General features: G+C 45.6%; 1 protein-coding gene across 3 annotated transcripts in view; it reads left to right on the top strand.

Moving 5' to 3' along the window:
• Positions 1-1,057: 1,057 nt before the first annotated feature.
• Positions 1,058-18,123, top strand: part of zmynd11 (zinc finger, MYND-type containing 11) — a 176,308-nt gene continuing 159,242 nt past the window's right edge. The window contains exon 1 of one of the 3 annotated variants that reach the window (XM_080212720.1): positions 1,058-1,145. The gene's annotated coding sequence lies outside the window, so the exon portion shown is untranslated. The remainder of the gene's footprint in view (positions 1,146-18,123) is intronic. The other 2 variants (XM_080212711.1, XM_080212702.1) reach the window with 2 other exon arrangements.

Raw genomic sequence — 18,123 nt, 5'->3', positions numbered from 1 at the left:
AGTCTAGGATTCAGTTGCAGAGGGAAGAGCCCAGCCCCAGGCCATGAAGTTTAGAGGTGAGTCTTATTGGAACGATGGTGTTGAAGTCTGAGCTGTAATCTATGAACAGGAGTGTCTCACAGGTGTCGGTCTTATCTAGGTGTTCCAGGATTGAGTGCAGGGTCAGGAAGATGGCGTCTCTTGTGGCGGTCGGAGAGTGTGGTGGGATGGAGGAAGGCTGGGGGTAGTGTCCTGGGGTGGAGGAAAGCTGATGGTAGTCTCTTGGGCTGAAGGGAGGGTGGAGGGGGAGTGTTGTGAGGCAAAGGGAAGAGTATCCTAAGGTGGAGGGAGGCCAGCGGAAGTGTCCTGGAGTTCAGGGAGGCGGGGTGGGGGGCAGCATCCTGGGGTGGGACGAGGGTCAAGGAGGTGGAACGAGGGTGGGGGGGGTGTGTGGAACGAGGGCACGGGGGTGGAATGATGGTGGGGGGGTGGAATAGGGGGAATGGAATGAGGGGGATGGAATGGAGGGGGTGGAACAAGGAGGGGGGTGGAACAAGAAGGGGGGGTGGAACAAGGAGGGGGGAGGGTGTCCTGAGGTGGAGGGGAGGCTGGGGTGGTGGGATAGACAGAGGAGGGGATGGGATGGGATGGGATGGGGGTGGAATGAGAGGGGGGTGTGGTGAGGTGGAGGGAAGCTGGAGGAGGGGGGGGGGAGTGTCCTGACGTGGAGGGAAGGTGGGGGGACGTCCTGGGTGAAGGGTGATGAGGGGGGTGAGTGTCCTGAATTGGAGGGACGCTGGGGGAGTAGCTTGAGGACGGGGGAAAGAGTGTCCTGAGGTGGAGGGAGGCTGGGACGGTCCTGAGGTGGAGGGGAGGTGGTGAGGTGGAGGGAGGGAGGCTCCTGAGGTGCAGGTCGCCGCTGCAGTTCCTGCCGCTGGCGGTGGGGGGCGCCGCCGGGCTCCTGTGGATGTGGAGCCGAGAAGCGGGAGTGGGAATCGGCGGCGGAGCGGCTCCGAGCCCCGGGAGCGAGAGCAGCGGCTCCGGCTGGAGGAGGAGGAGGTGGGGGGCGGGTAAAACAAAAAAAAAACAGGAGGCGGGACAGCAGCAGCAGCAGCAGTAACAGCGGCCTGGGCTGCCACATCGCCCGGGGGACGGAGGGGCTGGGGGTGAGTGGAGTGAGTGAGTGAGTGAGTGAGGGGAGGGAAGGCAGCAGTGCGGCGGGGGCAGTGGGCCCGCCGAGCCGGGGGGCCGGATCTGTGCGTCGGTGCGGGGGCCGGGAACATGGCGGCGCCTCCCTGTCGCTGAGGGCGGCCTCGCCTCTCGGGGTCAGTGGCAGCGCCGGGGAGCCGGGCTGAGGGGAGGCGGAGGCGGGGAGGCTGCAGGCGGCCGGCTAGGCCGATCCCTCCCTCCCTCCCAGCCGGCCTGCCCCAGTCTCTCTTTGTTTTATTTATTTCACTCCAGCTCCCTGAGCACTAACCACACACCGCCTCTCCGCCTCACTTTTTATTTTCTTTTCCCCTCCACGTTGACGGGGAATAAATGTTATTTTTTTGTGGGGGGGGGGGGAGAGATGTTTTGTAGATATTGTCCCCTTTGGGATATTGTTTGAGGGGGGGGGGGTGGTGGTGGTGGCGATGGGGTGGAAGGAGGTCAGGCTCATGGAGATGTGACCATGAACAGGTCCTCAGTTGCTGATGGATGGATTTCCCCCCCCCCCGCCTCCCTCCCAGCACATTCACACCATCCAGCTTCACAAAGCTGGCCCTCCTTTTTAAAATCAACAGTTTAGCTCCTCTATCTATCCATCCATCCATCCATCCACCTCCAGTGAGACTGGGGTACAACCTGGCCTTTGACCCCCCCCTCCCCTCACATTGACCCCCCCCCTCCCCTCACATTGCACATTGACCCCCCCTCCCCCCTCACATTGACCCCCCCCTCCCTCACATTGACCCCCCCCCCTCCCCTCACATTGACCCCCCCCTCCCTCACATTGACCCCCCCCCTCCCCTCACATTGACCCCCCCCTCCCCTCACATTGACCCCCCTCCCCTCACATTGACCCCCCCCTCCCCTCACATTGACCCCCCCCTCCTCACATTGACCCCCCCTCCCCTCACATTGACCCCCCTCCCCTCACATTGACCCCCCCCTCCCCTCACATTGACCCTCCCTCCCCTCCCCTCCCCTCCCTCCCCTCCCCTCCCCTCCCCTCACATTGACCCCCCCCCCCCCCCCCCCCAAACAGTAATAGTACATGTTTTTGATATTTGGGTTCGGATACAACTGACCGGGACTTTAACAGGGAATAAATGATGTTCATATGTATGCATGCATGTGTTTGAAAATCCATAATGCTTTCCATGTGTTGTATGTGCAGTGGCATTTAATAGTCATGTCTAGTATTCCAGAATCAAAATCTAGACCTTGGTTTCTGCTGGGTGTCATTGCCCCATAAATTAAGTGGAATATATCTTGCCTGTAGTTTTGAATTCTAGGCTATTGTTTTACTCGTTGCTGATGCGCTTTCCTAACTTTGTGTGCATGTGTTTTCAGATGAATTGATGTACAACAATTGGTTACTCCTATAATTCTTGTATCTATCTTTGCCTTCTCCTGTCATGGTGCTCTTCTGCAATAACATCCAAAGACATACTGTTAAGTTCCACATACTGTCACTGGCATACGTGACCCCTATCTCTCTTGACCCCCTCCATCACTTCTGTATTATCAGACTCTTAGTCCAACGCGCATCGCCCTCTCAAGGGCCGTTAGAGATGAGTAACAAATGGTGACCTTGTTTGTGATGCTCACTTCCTTTGAAAGAATTGTATAATAGGTCTGGGGTGTTTGCAAGTTTTTCTTATTAAATATTGGAATGAACAAAGCCAGTTCAACCCCTGCCACAAGTTCTCTTTCCTTCCCATCGATTCTGTTCCCTTTCCTGGATGCTGTCACAGGATGAATCAATCTGTACGGAACCTTGACATCCTACTTGACCTTGAGCTGAGCTTCCAACACCACATCATATCTATCAGAAAGAACCCCAGCTTCCACCTCCTTTCTGCTTCTGTCTCAGCTTAATAGCTGCCAATATCCTGATCGATGCTTTTGTTACCTCCACGTGTGCCAGTTCACAGCTAGATTCCCTCCTTCCATCCTTCGTAAAATTGAACTCTCAAATTTTACCTTTAGTTAAACCTGCAGCAAGCTTTGCTCATCCGTGGCGCCTCTGTTGACCAATGTTAGTTCCTGGGTCCTCTGTTTTAAAATTCTCAGCCTCTTGTGAATCCTTTCAGCGACTTGCCCTCTCAATCCTGGTAACCTCCTTTAGTCGTCCAATCCTCCAAAAATTGGCTCCTCCGATTCTGCACTCAATGTATTTCCACTCCTTTATTGCGTTTAGCTGTCTAGACCTTAACCTCTGAAATTTCCTGCTAAACCACACCCCTGTTTCTCTCTGCCCTTAAGCACCTGCTTAAATCATACCTGTTTGAGGAAGATTTAACACCTGTTTCGTAATCTTTGGGCCTGAGTCATTTTTTTGGTCTGAAGCACTTTGGGATGTTTTCCTACCTTTAAACTTGCTATTTAAATACAAGCTATTATTTATAGATGGGCTTTGGAATCAGAGAACAATATGATACATTCATGTTGCAATTTATGGTGCAAATGACATTCATCTTGGTTAGTTGCTTTGTGCTGGTACCAATTCAGGTATGGTCTGTGCAAGCCAAAGACTATATATCAAATTCCTGTTTTGCCCATCTCGCATCTTGTATCATGCACTGTCATCAGGCAGGCAGCTCTGCTAAGGGGATAAGAGTGTGGTAACAGGTGGTGTCACAAGTCCATCTTCTCATGTTTCTTAGACTGAATGTACTTTGTCACCTGAGCTCCATATAATTAAAGAACCACATTTAAAATTCTAGACTCTTACAATAAGATATTTTCTCCATTTCTAGTTACAGTTGAGTTTGCTTCCTCCAATTGCCATTAGTCTTGAGAAGTGCTTGAATTGTAAAAGCTCAAGAATATAATTGTTCAATATGAAGTCAGAATTTAGGAAAGGCCAAGTCTCATCTAGTTCACTTTCTGCCATCTTGGTGGTTCAGGATACACCAATTATTGATTTAAGTGCACAGTAATCAGACTCCCTTTTAGTCTACAGCAGGCCTAAACATGATGCAAGGAAAACCCAAAGGTGGAGATTATTTGGAGAACCATAAAGTTCCTCCCAAGCATGCTGTTCTTACCATATGCCATGCCTCCTCATTTTGTGCCTGATATTTCTGAGGTAGTTTGACTCCAAACCCTACAGGATGGATTTGTGTTTTTGATCATTTGTTGCTACAGATTTTTCTTTTGGCAAAGAAGTCAAAGAGTGCTGTTGCTACTAGTCCAACAATACATTACTTGAGAACCAAACCTTTACCAAGAGCAAATCACATTACACAATCAATAGTTTTTGCGATCTTATGAAATGAAGGTAATAGTACAATAAAAACGCAGACTGATCCACTTGAGCAAAGGAGTAGTAATCTTTGTTTAATGTTACAGGAAAACACGTGAAGTAAAATTGAAAGGGGCAAGGTCAGAAAAGGTTTTTGAAATTTGCTGTTGATTTTTTTGACACTATTATCTCAATGCATCAACATTCAAAAATAGCACTGAAGTGATGCAGCAATCCTAGTTTTATGTAATCTGCTCAGGACTGGATGCGTAAGAATCTTGAAAGATTTTTATTTTTTAGAGTTGTGTTTGTGATTCTTTTATTTGAAACTTGCCTCAGAATATGCTGTTAAGTTTTAGGACCGATTTTGTGTAATTCGTTGGTGCTGATTCTGCATATATAATTAAAGTACTATCTGATTTATTTGGGTCTTGTGTGTCCAGCCAGTGTGGTGTTTAAAGTAGTCTTCAATCCAGTAATAAAGTGGACTTGGAAGAAGACACCTGTTTGAACATAAGAACATAAGAAATAGGAGCAGGAGTAGGCCATCTAGCCCCTCGAGCCTGCCCCGCCATTCAATAAGATCATGGCTGATCTGTCGCTGCTCAGTTCCACTTTCCCGCCCTCTCCCCATAACCCTTAATCCCCTCTCTTATCAAAAACCCATCAACCCGCGTCTTAAAAATATTTAGCGAGGCAGCCTCCACCACTTCAACGGGCAGAGAATTCCAGAGATTCACCACCCTTTGAGTGAAGAAGTTCCTCCTCAACTCCGTTCTAAACCGCCCCCCTTTTATCTTGAGGCTGTGCCCCCTAGTCCTACTGTCTTTTTTGAGCGGGAAGAGTCTTTCCACCTCTATCCTATCCATCCCATTCATCATCTTATACGTCTCAATGAGATCTCCCCTCATACTTCTAAACTCTAACGAGTACAAGCCCAGTTTATTCAGCCTCTCCTCATAGCTCAACCCCCTCAACTCCGGCATCAGCCTAGTAAACCTCCTCTGCACTCCCTCCAAGGCCAAAATATCTTTGCGCAGGTGCGGCGCCCAAAACTGCACACAGTACTCCAGCTGCGGCCTCACCAATGCCCTATACAGCTGCAGCAAGACCTCCCTACTTTTCTATTCAATCCCCCTCGCTATGAAGGCCAGCATCCCATTCGCCTTCCTGACCACCTGCTGCACCTGCAAGCTGGGTTTTTGCGACTCATGCACAAGGACCCCGAGGTCCCTCTGCACCGTCGCCTGCTGCAGTTTTTCGCCCCGTAAGTAATAGTCCTTCCTGCCATTCTTCCTACCAAAGTGGACCACCTCACACTTGCCAACATTAAATTCCATTTGCCATTTCCTGGCCCATTCGCCCAGCCTATCTAGATCCTTCTGCAGACTCTCCACACCCTCCGCACAATTTGCCGTTCCCCCAATCTTGGTGTCATCAGCAAATTTCGACACCCTACACTCGGTTCCCTCCTCCAGATCATCTATATAAATGGTAAATAGCTGAGGCCCCAGCACCGACCCCTGGGGCACTCCACTAGTCACCATCCGCCAATCCGAATAGCACCCGTTGACCCCCACTCTCTGCCTCCTATTTGACAACCAATCCTCTATCCATGCTAACACCCTGCCCCCAACTCCATGTCCCTCGACCTTCTGCAATAACCTCTTGTGAGGTACTTTTGTTATCTGAAAAAGAACAAAGGCTTCTGGCATGACTGTTAATTGGATTGTGTTGCGAATCTTCATTTTTCTTCTGTGAAGTATATTTTGTATCCATCAATTCTGAGAAGTATTTGCTGTATTTTTGCATAATGGATACGGTAAGGAATTGGTTGGAGGATAAAGTGAATAGTGATTACATCAAAAAGGGAGGATCAAGCTGAGAAGTACATGAATCCACCAAATGCATTGGCAGGAAGGTAGGTAGTTGTGTATATTTTATATTAGTTTCAGGACTTGAGCAAATCATAAACACTGCTGTAACTGTGTGTTTAAAACTGAATAATGTGTATAATAGGACTGCATGGTTATAAGTCAACGCTGTTAAGCAATGTATATTTTATTATAGAAAATTTGCACAAAGGGAGAGGTAGACAGCAAAAATTGAAGGGATGCAATATTCAGATTTGGGATATATGGTTGAAAGCTTCCTAACTGTGGTGGAATGAAGCTGTGGAGGTAATTCCCCAGGTAGGAGGAGTCTGGAGTTGGGAAGGACAGGTGTCTGCATGTGCATAGTAACTGCTCATGGCAGGGGTATGGAAACCGTGTGGGTGGATTGATGGCAGTATTGTGGCAAAGGCAAGATCTGAGTGAGAAAGATGGAAAGGTTGGTATGTGGAATGACATTTTAATGAACTGAATGTCTTCATATTTGTCAATGTTGACTGCTTTAAAAAAAAAAGTTTCCACTTAAACCATAGCTTGATATCAGATGAGTATTCAGATTGGATAGTGGCAGCCTGTGGTTTGGAAAAGGGAGCAGTCCAGTTATGTTTAATAGAATCCATCAAACAATAAAGAGCTAACTGACCAGAATATCTGTTTTAACAGTGTCGATTGAGAGATGAATGTTGACTGGGATAACAAGTATAGCAGCTTAGAGAGAAACTGTAGAGTGCTTGTTGTGGCAGTGGCAATGTCAGTGAGGTTTCTATACAAAATGTGGTGGGTCATGTTAACATTTAACTCTGTTAAAATATAATGCACAATATGTCACTCTGTGTAACTTCCTCCCTGCAAAATAAATCTGTCATATTTTCCTTTGAATTCTGTGACGGAATCTGCCTTCAGTTAGTGTAAAACTTCCAACATTTCATGTTTTATTGGAATAATATTTAGTATGCATACTCCTATATAAAGTAGTGCGTTTCTCTTCCTGTTAGCCAACCCAGTTTGAGGACAAGGGGGATCCTCATCATGTAAAACAACCACCACCTTCCTACCAGTGACTTGGCTCAGTAATCAGGTTTCTACAGTTGTGAAGAAAATGAATTCTGATCTTGAAAACTGCTGAAACATTAGTGTTGTATCCAAAGCTGGAACTCACTTTGAGTGTATTTACCTTTTACTTTCACGGTTAATGACATCACTTGAATTCCCTGAGTGTGTCATAACTTTGTTGCATGTTTACAGCTGCTATTGGTTTTCTATCCACTTTTTAAAATTCTGATTTTTTTTTGTGCATGCCCTCAGTGCTCCCACATCCAAGCCATGGGTACTTGCACTTTTCCCAATCTTGTCCCAATGCCTTCCACATTAGAGAACTTCATTCACTGCTAAACATCCTGACTCATCTTTTTCATTGAATGTAATTTCACTTTTTATTTAACTCCATTCTTCATTATTCCCATCTGTTAACTTCAGTGCTTTTTTTGTGCAAAAAAGGCACAATTGTGCACACTCTATGCTATACAATCCTGTCCTCATCAAACAACCCAATAAGTAAAATTATACAAGAATTTAAGCCTGAAAATACTATTAAAACTTTCACAACCATCTATCACCTTATTCAGTTAATTAATGTGCAGATTTATAAATTAACATAGCACAATATATTCCTATGTTTAAGAACAAAGAACAATACAGCACAGGAACAGGCTCTTCGGCGCTCCGAGCCTGCACGATCGTGTGTTCCTAACTAGACCATCTGTTTGTATCCCTCTATTCCCAGTCTGTTCATGTGGCTATCTAGAAAAGTTTTAAATGATCCCAGCATGTCTGCCTCAACTACTTTGCTTGGTAGTGCATTCCAGGCCCCCACCACCCTCTGCAAAAAAAGAAGTCCCCTGCATATCTTTATTGAACTTTGCCTCCCTTACCTTGAACTTGTGACCCCTTGTGTTTGTCATTTCTGACTGGGGAAAAAGCTCCCAACATTTCCCGCCTTTCTATGCCCTTCATAATTTTATAAACTTCCGTCAACCCCTCTCTTTCCAGGAAGAACAACCCTAGTTTACTGTGCATAATGCTTCAAAAAAAACCTGTTGGTATATCTGTTGCTGTTCTTGTCATATCTACAGATCTTTCTTACTGTTGTCACTCATTTTGGTCACATTTTTGCATAGACTAGTGCCAAATGTCACATGTAGTCTAGTTCCATGAATTGATCTTCCTTTCTACCTTCTGTGTATTGGGGAGGAAAATGTACATTGTCAGTGGCAAGGCCTACTAGCCCTTTAGTCAATTCACTTGTGCATAATGTTCACTGCCTGGCCACATGAACCTTGGTTCCTATGTCACAACTTTTGACCTATGTTTTTTATTTCAACATCTTAGAATAATAAATCTTGGCTTGGGATTTTTTTGTTAGCCTGCCATTACATTATCCACTGCATTAGCTACCCAAATAAAGCTGCCATTTTAAAAAAAAACCTCTTTTTTAATATGTAGGGTGATTGGTCCTAAAAATTAACAGAGGATGCCACGCTCCCCAAAGCCTTTGGTAACTGCCTGATACTGACTTCAGGTCATAACCCTGCTCAAGTCCTACCACTTTTTTTTGTATTGGAGCACTAGTCTCCAGCTTGGTGATCAAGGCTACCCGCGTGACCCATTTTGGGCAGCCCAAATGTGGATTGATGCTGTCCCTTACTGGCACGACCCCTCTTTGTTGTTTATTACTTTGATAGTGGCTACGTTGTATACTCGTTGGCATTTGGTCACTGACACTGCCCTGCCCCGCCTCCCCCCACACTCCTATGCTTAGCATAATTTGCCTTTATAGCTTTTAACATTGAACCTTCAGCACAACTCCATTTCCACCCTCCCCAACTATGTGCACATAGTAAAATAGAAAGTGTGCTGGTACTGGGAGAATTGAGGTGATTTTCTCACTTAAGCCAAAGAGAAACAACGCAGGTCACTTGCTGAACTAATACGTAATTTGAAAAAGCTATCCTGAATGTGTTTACCAAGCCATCGTCATTAATTGCTCCTCCATTGTTGGTGGCACGGTGGTTTGGAGGATTGGCCATGCTAAATTACAAAGAACAAAGAACAACCCAGCATGGGAAACAGGCCCTTCGGCCCAACGAGCCCGCGCCGCCGCATCACCCTACACCTATTCTACCCTGCATGTCTACGAATGGAACCCTACTCAGTCAGATTCAGGGAAGAAATAGTGTCAATTTGGTAAAAAACCGATTAGCCTAAGAGCACATCTTTGGGGTGTGGGAGGAAACCGGAGCGCCCGGAGGAAACCCACGCAACCACAGGGAGAATGCGCAAACTCCCACAGACACAGGCCCAAATCCATGTGTCTGCACAGCCAGCAGTGCTAGTCACTGAGCTGTTGCGGCTCCCGTCTACCGGTCCAGGATCAAGCACACACACCGACATGAAGTACTAGGCCACTCCTGGACTTCCAAGAGCAGCCCACGCACGACCCGCCGTGTGCATGCCCCTCGCTTGACACGAGGTGGACCTCCACCTGTGGAATAAAGACAAAAAATATTAATCATACAGCCTGCCCTTCCAGTGTCTCCCGAGGTTTAACCCTATTTAATAGCCCCTACCATATCCCTCCATTCTCGTTTCACTCATGTGCCTATCTAACTGCATCTTAAACGAGTCCAACATTCCTGCCTCCACCACCCTACTCGGTAGCGCATTCCAGACCCCCACAACTCTCTGCGTAAAGAACCTTCTTCTCACCTCCAAATTATACCTCCCCCCCTCACCCTTAAATGATGACCTCTCGTGTTCGTACCCAGCCTAGGGAGCAGTCTCTCACTATTAACTCTATCTATTCCCTTCAGTATCTTATATACTTCTATCATGTCCCCTCTCAATCTCCTTCTTTCCAAGGAGAATAGCCCCAGTTTCTTCAATCTCTCCTCGTAACCCAGTCCCCCCATGCCAGGCAACATCCTGGTAAACCTCCTCTGCACCCTTTCCAGAGACTCCACGTCCTTCCGGTAGTAAGGTGACCAGAACTGGACGCAGTACTCCAAATGCGGTCTAACCAACGTTCTGTACAACTGAAGCATTAGACGGCAGCTTTTATACTCTATGCCCCTTCCTATAAAGGCTAACATCCCATAAGCCTTCCTAACAACCTTCTCCACTTGTGACACAACCTTCATGGATTTGTGAACCTGCACTCCCAGGTCCCTCTGTATGTCTATACTCCTAATCGGCCTACCTTTTATCACATAGCTCCTCTCTGCATTATTCCGTCCAAAATGCATCACCTCGCATTTGTCAGGATTAAATGCCATCTGCCACCTATCTGCCCACTGCACCAACCTATCTATATCCTGTTGTATCACCTGACAATCCAGTTCCGTACCCGCCAACCCTGCCATCTTGGTGTCATCAGCAAACTTGCTGATCACACCACCTACGCCCTCTTCCAAGTCATTTATGTAGACTACAAAGAGGAGAGGTCCCAGTACTGAGCCCTGCGGCACACCACTGGTCACTGGCCTCCAGCCCGACAAGGTCCCCTCCACAACTACCCTCTGTCTCCTATTTCCCAGCCAGTTCTTAATCCACCTAGCTACCTGGCCTCGTATCCCATGCGCCTTAACCTTTTCTACCAGCCTACCGTGAGAGTAGGCCACTAAATTGTTCCTTAGTGTCCGATAGCATGTAGGTTAAGGGATTGGTCGGGTAAATGTGGGGGGGGGGTGGGTGTTGGGCATGGGTAAGATGTTCTGCCAGAGAGGTTGACTTTTGCATTTGGGGATTTTATAATTATTTTGCCATAGTTGTCTGTTTCTTTTCTGTCCATCCACTCCTATGCTCACTGTGTAAGACATCAAAACAAAAGTCTGACTGATGTGCAGAGAGCGTGATAAATTTCTGCTACTGTGGATTGAAGACTTTTGACTCTTGAAGTATTTAATGTTAACATGAAGGAGAAAGGTTGTCTATTTATTCAAAAACCAGGGCTTGATGAAAGTTGTGGGAGATGTCTTAAGAGCTATAGTAGTTGCAGCGGGACAGCTGAGATTGACTACCATCAGAGGCCGTGAGGCAGGAATAAGATTTATTTTATTCGGTAATGGTAAACTTGGATCACGTGCACATAATTAAAGGGAGGCCCTTAAATAGGTACTGATTTACAGCACAGTAGGGAGTGGAAAATCTCTGGCTCCCAGCTTCTAAGGACAACAGTGGCTTACACTGGAGGTTTTATTACCCAGTCTGTGCTCACCCTGGGATAAAGTTTCCACTGTAAACAAGACTGCCAAAGTGTGAAGAAAAACCGTGTGAAGGTGCATGTAAAAACAAAATGAAATGGAGTGAAATTGTGAGACAGGACAAAGCTAACCTAAGGAAGTTTAAATCAAAATAATTCAAGCAAGCTCTAAAGTTTACATCCTTTATTAACCTGAAAGAGTAACAAGTATTTATCATAAATCCAACTTTGATTTAAAAATCTCTTTTGCTGTCCAAAACAAGGAAACCATTTAGAATTTTTAAGAATAGTTGCTTTGAATTCAAGAACTATTTATTCACTGTTCTCAGTTTTATTACCAAAGGATATAGCAAATCTATACTGAATGGGCTATTTTTCTGCTTTCATTCAGCAGTGTCTCTAACAAAGAAGGTGGATTTCTAAGGGTGGAGAAAGTATTAACAAGATTTTAGATAAGGTTGTCAATATCAACAAATGCCTTGCTTAAAGTAGCCACCAGTAAAATCAGTATTCTCTTGTCTCTATCTTTGGGAATTATTTGAATGTTAAGAATAGTACCTAAGAATTGGAAGGTAGTAAGTGTGATCCTAAGCCAACATTAGCAGCTAAGCACCTTTGGGACTAATCAGCTAAGCTTCAGTTTGAGGTACATTATTGCAACACCTCTTCAAAGAGGCAGTTAGATAATTTGATATAGGAGAAGGAATTTAGGAAGGAAGATCTTGCCCAATGCATTTACTGGAATTCTTTGAGGAAATTATGGTTGGATCAATACTGTGGCTAGAAGAGCAGGTGAGAGGTTTCCTAACTCATCAAAGCCTGTCCACCACCTACAGGCCAAAGTGATGGAATTTGCCTGGATGAGTGTATCTTCAACAGCAATGTGCAGTGGTATGGGGAAAAGCTGAATGGCACTCAGCCATGATGCTTTTTGGAGAGCTGGTGCAGATATGATGGGACAAATGACCACCTCCTGTTTTGTAATGTTTGTGATTCTGAATACTCCAAAAACTTAACACCATTCAGGACAAAGCAACCTGCTTTATTTGAACCTTATCTACCACCTCAAACCATTCACTTCCTCCACTACCAGTGTGCAGAAGTATACACCACCTATAAGATACTGTAGCAATTCACCAAGGCTCTGTCAACTGCACTTTCAAGATCCACAATCTCTAGTACCTATAAGAACAAGAGGGGCAGCAGATGCCTGAGAGGAATAAGCTCCCACCAAGTTGCATGTTATCCCAACTTGGAACTATATTGCTGTTCCTTTACTGTTGCTGAGTCAAAATACTCCTTTCTTAGCTCTTATGGGTGTACCTACACCACAGACTGCAGCAATTCAAGAGGGCTTCTCCACAACACCATCTCAAGAGCAATTAAGACAGGCAATAAATGCTGGCCTTTCCAGTGACTCATCCCACAAATGATTTTGTTTAAAGAAATGACTCCCTGATGGTGGAAATTCTTTCAATATGATCTATTTAGATTTTATAGAATGGTGACAGCAGAGAGGAGGCAATTCCATGCTGGCTGTCTGTAAGAGATTCAAGAGCTACTCAGCTAGCTTCACTCCATTGTCCTTTCCCATCACAGTGTAGTCTTTTTTCTCTTCAGATAATTATCCAATGCCCTTCTAAAGATCACAATTGAATCTGCCTCCATCTTAAAATCACGAGGGGTCACGGGCTTAAGGTGAGAGGGGCGAGGTATAATTCAGGTGTTAGAGGGAGATTTTTCACATGGAGGGTTGTGGGGGCCTGGAATGCACTGCCAAGTAGGGTAGTGGAGGCAGACACGCTAGAGTTGTTTAAGGCTTACCTAGATAGGCACATGAGCAGACTAGAGATGGAGGGATACGAAAGAATGTTCTAGTTGAGCATCAAGAGCCTCAGAACGTCCCTGGGAATTAATAGATTCCTATGGGCCGTACAACATACTTTATGGCTCACCTGTCTCTTACGTTGGAGCTACTGGGGATCTTCCGTTAATGTCTGTATAGGCTGTTGTATGTTTATTGATGTCTGTTTTTTACATCCACAGTGATTCGGTCTGCCTTGTTGGCCAACAAGGGGCATACACGCAGTGGGCCGTGCGAGGGCTGCTCTTGGATGTTGCTTCAAGAGTTGCCTAGTGCTTCACGTCATTAGTGTACGCTTAAACTGGACCAATTGACGGGCAACACGACAGCTCAGTGACTATCACTGCTGTGCAGTTACAGGGACCCGGGTCGGATCTCCGGCTTGGGTCGATGTCTGTGGGAGTTTGCACATTCTCCCTGTGTTTGCGTGGGTTTTCTCCAGGTGCTCAGGTTTCCTCCCACACCCCAAAAACGTGCTTTTAGGCTGATTGGTGTTAATAAATTGTCCCTAAATTGAATCTCCCTTAATCTGGCGCATGTATAATTCTCTAAATTTGCACCCCTTTATTATGGAGTCCACAAGATGTAGACAAAAGTCGTAGGTAGAAGCAGGATTGGAATGAGGCACTCACTGAGTGTTAAGATGGGCGGCACGGGCTTGTAGGGCTGAAGGGCCTGTTTCCTGTGCTGTGTTGTTCTTTGTTCTTTGCGCTCCAGATCAGAATCATTTATTGTGTTGTTTAAAAAGTATAAGTTTTCTTCCTATCACACTGTTTTTGGTCAGTAACCTTAAATTGATGTCCTCTGGTTTTTGACTTTGATGCCATGTCACGTGAACAATAAGTCCACAATAATGGAAAAGTAGGCAAGCCTCGTGCATTTTCCAAAAGAGACTGACCAAACCAGGGAAAGAGAAGATTTGCTGTGATGGTGTTGTGTTGATATGGTAAGGGGCAGCTTAGGGATCAGCACTGGGCCAGAATTTATAGTTGGAGCTGTCAGCAGAAACAAAAGTTACATTTGCAAAGGACATCAAATTTGGTTGTATGAATTTTTGAAGTAAGTTCAGAGAGAACTGGATGCGATGGAAAGGTGAGTTGATGATAGTACCTACTGTGGTCAAATACAAATTAAGGAGCTTGGCCAGCAACATTGGAAATGCAAATTAGGTGTATATAGATTACAGGACATGAGATGTACTTTTGACTCTTCATGGACACTTCAATGAAATCAGCACTACATGGCTGGCATCTGTAAGGAAAGCAGACTGGATTATATATGTGCACGAAGGAAAGAACACACGTCCCAGAAGATAAGTCTCTCCAGTGCCAGAGATAAACCGGACTATTATTTAAATGATAAAAAATTGGAGCATGCTGCTGTGCAGAGGGACCTGGATACCCTTGTACAAGAATCTCAAGGAGTTGGTTTGCAGGTGCAGCAGGTAATGAAGAAGGCAAATGGAATTTTGTCTTTTATTGCTAGAGGGACGGAGTTTAAAAACTGCGAGGTTATGTTGCAGCTGTATAAGGTGCTGGTGAGGCCACACCTGGAGCACTGTGTAAAGTTTTGGTCTCTTACTTGAGAAGGAATATACTGGCACTGAAGTGGGTGCAGAGGAAATTCACTAGGTTTATTTCGGATTGAGAGGGTTGGCTTATGAGGAGAGACTGAGTAGACTGGGACTATACACATTGGAATTCAGAAGAATGAGGGGAGATCTTATAGAAACATAAAAGATTATGAAAGGAATAGATAAGGTAGAAAAGCAGGGAAGTTTTTTCCGTTGACAGGTGAAACTCAAACTAGGGGGCATGGCCTCAAAGTAAGGGGAAGCAGATTTAGGACTGAGTTGAGGAGGAATTTCTTCACACAAAGGGTTGTGCATCTGTGGAATTCCCTGCCCAATGAAGCAGTTGAGGCTACCTCATTGAATGTTTTTAAGGCAAGGATAGATAAATTTTTGAACAGTAAAGGAATTAAGAGTTATGGTGAGTGGGTGGGTAAGTGGAGTTGAGTCCATGAATAGATCAGCCATGAACTCATTGAATGGCGGAGCAGGCCCAAGGGGCCAGATGGCCTTCTCCTGCTCTTAGTTCTTATGTTCCTATGTTTAACTCCAAGAAAAATGTCAAGAACAACACCAGGAACTCTTTGTTTATTCATTGACTTGATCAAAACACTAACCACAGTAAATTGTGAGGCTCTGTGTGGATTGTGCTCCAAATATGTCCAAAAAAACTAGATTGAATGCTGCATGATGATAAGACTGCAGCTGTCTTTAGGGGGAGACCTGACACTTACGTCTTTAGAGTCCAGACCTGGGTCAAACAAGACTGTAAAAAGTCTGACAACACCAGGTTTTAGTCCAACCTATTTATTTGATAATATACTCACTAGCTTTCGGGGTTACCCCCTTCGTCAGGTGAATGGAGAGTTCTGGCCTCAGACAGAGCATATAAAGCACAGACAGTTTAGAGATTACTGATTAAAATGCGAATCCTTACACCTAACCTGCTGTTCAAGACCTGAAGTGGCTGATAATGTGAGTGGAAGGAGCACTGATCACAGTTTAAAGAGATGTGTATTGTCTCCAGACAGTACAGTAAGTGAGGTTTTGCAAACCCAGGCAAGTCATGGGGGTTACAGATAGTGCGACATGAACCCAAGATCCCTGTTGAGACCGTCCTCATGTGTGCGGAACTTGGCTATCAGTCTCTGCTCAGCGACTCTGCGCTGTCGTGTGTCGTGAAGGCAGCCTTGGAGAATGCTTACCCGAAGGTCAGAGGCTGAATGCCCGTGACCACTGAAGTGTTCGCCAACAGGAAGGGAACAGTCTTGCCTGGTGACTGTCGAGCGATGTTCATTCATCCGTTGTCGTAGCGTCTGCATGGTCTCCCCAATGTACCATGCTTCGGGACATCCTTTCTTGCAACGTATCAGGTAGACAATGTTGGCCGAGTTGCAAGAGTATTTACCATGTACCTGGTGGATGGTATTCTCACGTGTGATGATGGTATCCATGTCGATGATCCGGCATGTCTTGCAGAGGTTGCTGTGACAGGGTTGTGTGGTATTGTGGTCACTGTTCTCCTGAAGGCTGGGTAGTTTGCTGCAAACAATGGTCTGTTTGAACAGACCATTGTTCGCAGCAAACTACCCAGCCTTCAGGGGAACAGTGACCACAATACCACACAACCCTGTCACAGCAACCTCTGCAAGACATGCCGGATCATCGACATGGATACCATCATCACACGTGAGAATACCATCCACCAGGTACATGGTAAATACTCTTGCAACTCGGCCAACATTGTCTACCTGATACGTTGCAAGAAAGGATGTCCCGAAGCATGGTACATTGGGGAGACCATGCAGACGCTACGACAACGGATGAATGAACATCGCTCGACAGTCACCAGGCAAGACTGTTCCCTTCCTGTTGGCGAACACTTCAGTGGTCACGGGCATTCAGCCTCTGACCTTCGGGTAAGCATTCTCCAAGGCGGCCTTCACGACACACGACAGCGCAGAGTCGCTGAGCAGAGACTGATAGCCAAGTTCCGCACACATGAGGACGGTCTCAACAGGGATCTTGGGTTCATGTCGCACTATCTGTAACCCCCATGACTTGCCTGGGTTTGCAAAACCTCACTTACTGTACTGTCTGGAGACAATACACATCTCTTTAAACTGTGATCAGTGCTCCTTCCACTCACATTATCAGCCACTTCAGGTCTTGAACAGCAGGTTAGGTGTAAGGATTCGCATTTTAATCAGTAATCTCTAAACTGTCTGTGCTTTATATGCTCTGTCTGAGGCCAGAACTCTCCATTCACCTGACGAAGGGGGTAACCCCGAAAGCTAGTGAGTATATTATCAAATAAATAGGTTGGACTAAAACCTGGTGTTGTCAGACTTTTTACTGTGTTTACGCCAGTCCAACGCCGGCATACCCACATCAAACAAGACTACCATTCTATTAACAATTTACCTGACAGTGACTATTCACTTCATCAAAGATCATATATCCTCTGGCTTGATTATTAAGTACCATTTAGATGGAGCTCTCTTTAACTTCAATTGCCTCTGTCAAAACTAAACTGACCATCATAGATACGAAGTTTGTGGATGACTACAGTGTCGTTACTCACTCTGGCAAATCTTAAGCCACTCACGATCCCTTTGATTTTGCTGAACCACAGTACTATGTCATGCTTTTGTTATGGGTAGGTTGACAAGGCAGCCCCTGAGTCTTACCTTCAGTCAGAATTGGCTCCCATGTTGTTAACATTAATCTTATCCGCACACTATCTGTTTAGTCACCTGAGCTAACTGGCTCCCGAGCAATGTGTTAATGAACAAATGATCTTTGTTTAGATATTGGTTAAGGGATGAATGTTGGTTAGGACACAGGGGTGAGCAGGGGTGTTCTTTAGAATGGTGTTCTTCAAAATGGTGTCATGATCTCATATACCCATTTGAGAAGGCAGAAGGCCAAACGAAACCTCCTCCAACAGTACAACACTGCATGGATTGGCCTAGATTTTAGCTAGTATTAACTTGTATTAATCCACCTAGTTACTGAAGTATGCACTAAGTTTGACACAATGATGGCAGTGGTGTCATGTCACCTGATGTGTTTAGTCAATATTGAGGTGAAACTCAATCTTTTGAT

This window comes from Carcharhinus amblyrhynchos, chromosome 2 (genome assembly GCF_965287045.1).
Source record: "Carcharhinus amblyrhynchos chromosome 2, sCarAmb.v2.hapA, whole genome shotgun sequence".
Taxonomy (NCBI): domain Eukaryota; kingdom Metazoa; phylum Chordata; class Chondrichthyes; order Carcharhiniformes; family Carcharhinidae; genus Carcharhinus; species Carcharhinus amblyrhynchos.
The sequence above is the reverse complement of the archived record's forward strand: the minus strand, read 5'-3'. Positions and strand labels throughout refer to the sequence as shown.